Source organism: Fukomys damarensis, unplaced genomic scaffold, assembly GCF_012274545.1.
Source record: "Fukomys damarensis isolate Sample0158 unplaced genomic scaffold, DMR_v1.0_HiC HiC_scaffold_11, whole genome shotgun sequence".
NCBI lineage: Eukaryota > Metazoa > Chordata > Mammalia > Rodentia > Bathyergidae > Fukomys > Fukomys damarensis.
The window spans coordinates 48,082,934-48,089,078 of NW_022900923.1; positions in this window are offsets into that span (position 1 = coordinate 48,082,934).

Consider the following 6,145-nt stretch of genomic DNA (forward strand, 5'->3'; position numbering starts at 1 on the left):
TCTGTAATACTGAGGATTGAATCCAGGGCCTTCACACTGAGCTATGTAAGCAGCACTCCCTCTCTCCCACCTTTTCTTGAACTGGTCTTGCCAAGTTGCCCAGGCTAGACTCGAACCTGCAATTATCCTACCTCAGCCTCCCAGATAATTGTTTTAATATGAATTTTATGAAGGAACTCCAGCATCTTAGATAAGAAGCCTCATTTCCTCTGTGTATGTTTTGAAGGGAGAGATTTATTTACTTCAAAATTTTTATCAAAGTAATATTTATTCATTATTAAAAAACCAAGAAAAAATTCTCTACATGTAGCTTCCTTCAATTCTTTTTGTTCTTTTGGTTGCTATACTCGTATATTTTACAAATATGCTTATAGTGTTGTTTCCTAAGTCTGACATCATCCACATTACTTCAGTTAGGAAAGATGAGGATTTAGCACTCTGTATCAGTCAGCTTTCCAAAGCTGTGAAAAAATGCCTGAGGTAATGAACAATTTAAAAGAGAAAGTAGTTTTTGTTTTTTTGTTTGTTTTTTGGTTGGGTTTTTTTTGTTTTTTGGCTCACAGTTTCAGAAGTTTCAGTTCATAGTTGCTTGGTTGGGTAGCTTTTGTTCCTATAGTGAGGCACTCCATCATGAAGGAAGCCTATAGCTGAGGAAGACTGTCCCCTTCTGGTGACTGAAGGCAGAGACTGAAAGAGCATGAGGAAAGGATCAGGGACAAGATAGACCTTTTCAGGGCACATTCCCAGTAACTTTCCTTCAGCTAGGCCCTACCTCCTACAGTTTCTACCACCTTCTAATAGTCCAGTTATGAAGCCATCCATGGATTAATTCCTCGTGAGAGCTTTTCATAACCTAATAATCTCCCCAAAGTTTCCCATCTGGACATTGCTGCATTGAGAACCAGACCTTCAGCATGTGAGCTTTTGGAGGCCATTCCAGATCTAAACAATGACACATTCCATTTGTGTAGTGCCTTTTGTAATATTATTCCATTTTATGACCTAAACATGCTGAAGATTTGCAAATTTAAATTTTTAGTTTTTTTCTCCATTCAGATAATCTTTTTTGATATGAGATATAGGTTATATAATTACTTGGATATTTTATAGGCATCTAAATTTCTATTTAGCTGTGCTTGGAAGAAAATTACAGACCTATTCCTTTTTTAGCGTTGCCATGTCTCAGTTAATGGTACTGTTTTCTATCCAGTTGGTCCTGCCAAAAACGTACGAGCCGTCCCTTTATTTCTTCTTTTCTTCAGTTTTCATATATAATACACCAGTAATCCCTGTCATTCTGATTCTTGTATTCATCCTCTTCCCATCTGTTACCACTGCTCCACTAGTCCAGTGGTTCTTACTGGGTTTGTGGTTCTAAACTTTGGTTGCTTTCCAAGGAACCCCTGTCATTGTCTAAGAGTCACTTTGGGTTGTACATTTAGAGGGCGCCACTGATATCTAGTGGGTAGAGGCCAGAGATGTGGCTACACATCCTAAAGTGCACAGGAAAGTCCTTCACAGCAAAAATAACCCAGCACAAATTATTTTGGAGGCTAATCCCATTTCAATTTGCTTTGTCTCAAAGAACATGGTTTTTGCATTTAAAAGCTTCTAAATTGTCAATATTTTGATTTTATAGACATGGCAGGGAGGTTCTGTAGACATGGATGACAAGTCTACACAAAAAAGTCCTGAAGATACTAAGTCTAGCAATTATAAAGGTAGGAGTTTGGACTTGCTTTAAAGCCTTTTATTTAATGTCAAATACATTTTATAAATTATTGTATTTCCTTAATCTCATATGTTGCTAATATTTGGGAAAATCATTTTCTTCTATTTTATATCTGTAAGGTAAAAACAAACAAAAGAAAGAAAAAAAGCAAAACCCAAACCATCGATCCCAACATAGATCAGGGACATCTTCTTCAGATGATTGTGTGTTTCCTTCATCATCTTCTTCAGGAAGCGAGACAGATTCAAGTACTGAAGGTTGTTTATCACTCAGTTAAGGTTTTTGCATGTATGTTAGATGATTTTAAAAAAGATTAGTTAAGCCTCCTTTACAGTTTCTGTTGATTCAGCTAATATTTATTAAGTGTACCCACCATGTATAGACATAATGGTAAACATAACGTGATCCCTTCAGCCAACACTTTTATTATATTGGGCAATAAAAACAAGTAAATAGTCCCTTACCATGTGGATGAGTGCTGCAAGTTGATATGCCAGTGTCAAGGAGGCAAGGAAAGACTTTGGAGAGGAAATGATATCTAAATTGAAAGCAGGAGAATAAGTAGGCATTTTCCACAAAAAGTCAGGGAGTCAAAATTAGGCTGAAAGAATTGTGCATGTCAACCACCACTGACATTAGGGTTTCTGATTCTTTCTCATATAATATGCTTATACCTGTCTCTCTTGGTTTATTACTGGTCCAATCAGAATTCTTGTTAGCAAGGGAAACTGGTTGATTAGAAAATAAATGTATTGAAAAACACATGGAATAATTCACAGAATGGCCAAGAAGTCTAAAGAATTTATCTCTGAGTATGGTCAGGAACAAAGTGAAACTGGTAGCCAGTTTAAGTCCAGAGTGTGGTGAAGGCACACATTGCCAGTACTGAATCAGGATACCTCAACTTTCATTGTCACCATTGCTTGATGTCACCACTCTGATCAGTGCTACTACTGCCACTAAACAGTGGGCATTTTTACCATCATAGCCAGAACAGATTCTTCACTACCTGTACTCTGTGCCATTAGCTCCCAGACAGTGATCGACTGAGCCTGGATCACACACCAGTGTCTTAATCGCAAAGAAGCTGGTAAGGCAAGTTTTGGCATTTCAACATTCATGGCAGAAAGCACGCAGAGGGATGCTTACCCAACTTAGGAAGCAGAACCAGATCCTGGGCTATTAGAATGTAAGATATATTATTCATATTCACACTTAACATGGTGCTAATTGACTAGTTTACTTTTTTTTGGTACTGGGGATCGAACTCGAGTCCTTGCACTTGTGAGGCAGGCCACTGGACTGCTGAGCTAAATCCCCGGCCCTGACTAGTTTACTTTAAATTACTTTTTTCACATGCCTTTTTCCTGTCAATCTTTGCTAGTTTTATTATTCTATGAATTAATAAATATGCTTGTAACTACTTAGTCCATCCACTTTAGTCTATTATTTTATTCTGTTTGATGTAGGTTAAGTAAATTGGTATCCTTATCCTTTCCACTATTTTGTCTCCCCATTGTCTTTCTTTTTCTGTTTTCTATAGTTTATAGTATGATCTACAACCAAAACTGTTTTTCTTGTTCATATATTCTTTAATGATTTAAAGCCAATAATCAGCATTTAAGTTATCACTATATAAACACTGTTATTGCAGTGCCAGGACATTTGTAAGAATTACATTTTCTTTTCTACTGATTACTGAGACTTTCAAAGGGAAAAATTTCTAGAGTGTTTTAGTCACAGCATCAAATACATCATTAATATCAATTGCTTAAGACCATGCCATATTTGAACCATAACTTTCCTGTAGTTTTTGTTCTTAAAAGTTTCTAGTTCTCCCACTTTTTTTCATTGTTGACAAAATAATGTAATTTTGCCATAATTAAAAGATCTTTCAACCATACTGTTCTGTAGAATGCATTGCTTTTCCCTAGCAATGTTCTTGCCTCTATAATATAATCTAGACCACTTTCTACCACCAAAGTGTGTAGCTGACTTCCTAGGATTTCTTTTTACTAGTCTTTAAGGTTGTAACCATTATTTTATTAGATTTATGATTTCTTCTCTCTTAGTTTTCTGTTTTGACTATTAGAGGATGTTGCCAAATAAAATTTTCCAAAACATCAGAAGGTAAACTGAGTCTTGGCATCTCTGCCCTCACATTAATTGATGTTTTCAAAATGAATTTTTTCAATTATAGTTTCTAGAGGCAAATACCTCAAACTCTTAGCAGCATGTTTTGATATGTCTCTGAATTCCTGAATAAATTGTTTATGGAATAATTTATTCATTTTTCAGTTTTAGGCTCTATGGAAGACAAAAATGTAGCTACTTTCTTTTTAAACCACCATTTGTCCCCAGTGTTACTTCCTTCCTCCAGTCCTCCTAAATAGGATCTCATTATTATAACTTTGATGATTTCAGTATTCAATAATTTATTATTATGATATTGTAGGCACTATTTACAGATGAACTAGATAATGGTTTCCTTTCTAGTACAGCTTGTTTTCCTTGCATTTAATAATTATCTTTTAAAATTTTGTTTAGTTTTCTATGTTTGTGAAATTTTGTAATAGTCTAAGTTCCCTTTCAGAATATTCCAAAGCATGAAGTATTCCATTCATTTCAGTTTTGGATCCTCTGCTTGATCCTTTTAAACTACTCTATCCGGACTCACTGCTCTGCAGCTGTCATACTAGATTCTCCTTTCATCTTCACCCTAGGAATTTCTTTTACCTCTCTCTTAGGTTTGATCATCCATTTTATGGATCATATGATTTCAACCTCCTTAGTTTCCCCCTTATATTTTTGGAGCACCTTAACTTCCAGGAAGAAGAAAGGCAATTCATAGTGTTTGTGGTTGTGGGTTTATGCCTTTAAATAGGTTTCATTTATTGATTTCTGCTTTCCCTTGCATAGACCCTCTGTTGAAAATCCAGGGTGGCTAGGGATAAGTTATATGTAAATTGAGCCTTATTTGAACCATCATCTTACCTAGTCTGTGGTTGGGCTTAGATGATTGTCTGTCATTCTGTTTGCCTAATGGAAGGGCTGATAGTCATCAGAGGAAGATAACATCATCTAGAATCTGTGGAATTTTTTAATGTAAAATATTTAACTTTCTTTTTTTTGTTGTTTCAGCTTTAATTGAGTTTATTGGTACATTTTAGGGATACAGTACAGTTACATTCATTGTAAATGGAAGGGGATAGTCATCAGAGGAAGATAACATCATCTAGAATCTGTGGAATTTTTTAATGTAAAATATTTAACTTTCTTTTTTTTGTTGTTTCAGCTTTAATTGAGTTTATTGGTACATTTTAGGGATACAGTACAGAGTTACAGGTTTCTTTTAAGTGCATGTTGGACGTGAAAAGGAAGTCAGTGTCACACCGCAGCTACAGTAAGTCCCTGCCTTACGATCAGTTTCCGTTCCCAAAGTTCACTTGTGAATCGTATACAGTACAGTGGTGAACGTTCATTAAGGCAGAAACTTACTGCATTTTGTACCACACTTGTCCCTGTTCTCTCCAGGCAGTGTTTTAGATTCCTTTTCTACTCCTTTATCTCACAAATAATAGAAATACAGAAATCAGAAGTTTGATCATGCATCTGAAAGGTTGCCATCGCACTTAGTTTGACACCGTTTCAAGATGAATTTTAAAATCTTAGATGAGAAACTGTGCACCCGGTTTACGGACTTATCTGTATAAACCTGTGAGCTTCAGCTGCATTGGTAACCCTTTATCTCCAGAATAGTGCTGGTCTCAGCGTGTGCACCGTTGTCCCCTGCACCACGGACACCTCTCTTTTTCAGTCCATTAATGAAACTTGATCTCACGAAAAGTGGAATAGCCAGACATTTGTACCACTAGTGTGACATTATAAAAAGTACACTTCATCATCTATAAAGAGTTCTTGCCAGATTGTTTGTTTGTTTATTTTTGAGACAGGGTCTCACTCTGTAGTTGACACTGACCTGGAACTCACTATGTAGCCCAGGCTGGTCTCGAACTCACAGTGATCCTCCCGCCTCAGCCTCCTGAGTGTTGAGATTACAGGTGTGCGCCACCACACCTGGCTTGCCAAATAATTTTGACCTGAGTATAAATAAAGCTTCAGATCAACTACATGCTTATAGGAAATACAGAGGATAGTGGTCAAGTGCCACCAGGAGGAGGGAAGCAACTAAATCCAGAATGTGGTATGCGGTTCATTCATCAAATAAATGGCATGAAAAGAAAGATGAAGGAGAACTGTACATTGCTCAAATAAGGTTTATGTTAAATAACTACCAATAGCAGTGTGTGGCCCTGTCTGTCTGTCTGTCTGTCTATGTATCTAACTGAGACATGGTCTCACTATACAGCTCAGGCTGGTCTTGCACTCATTATATAGCGTGGGTGGCCTCAA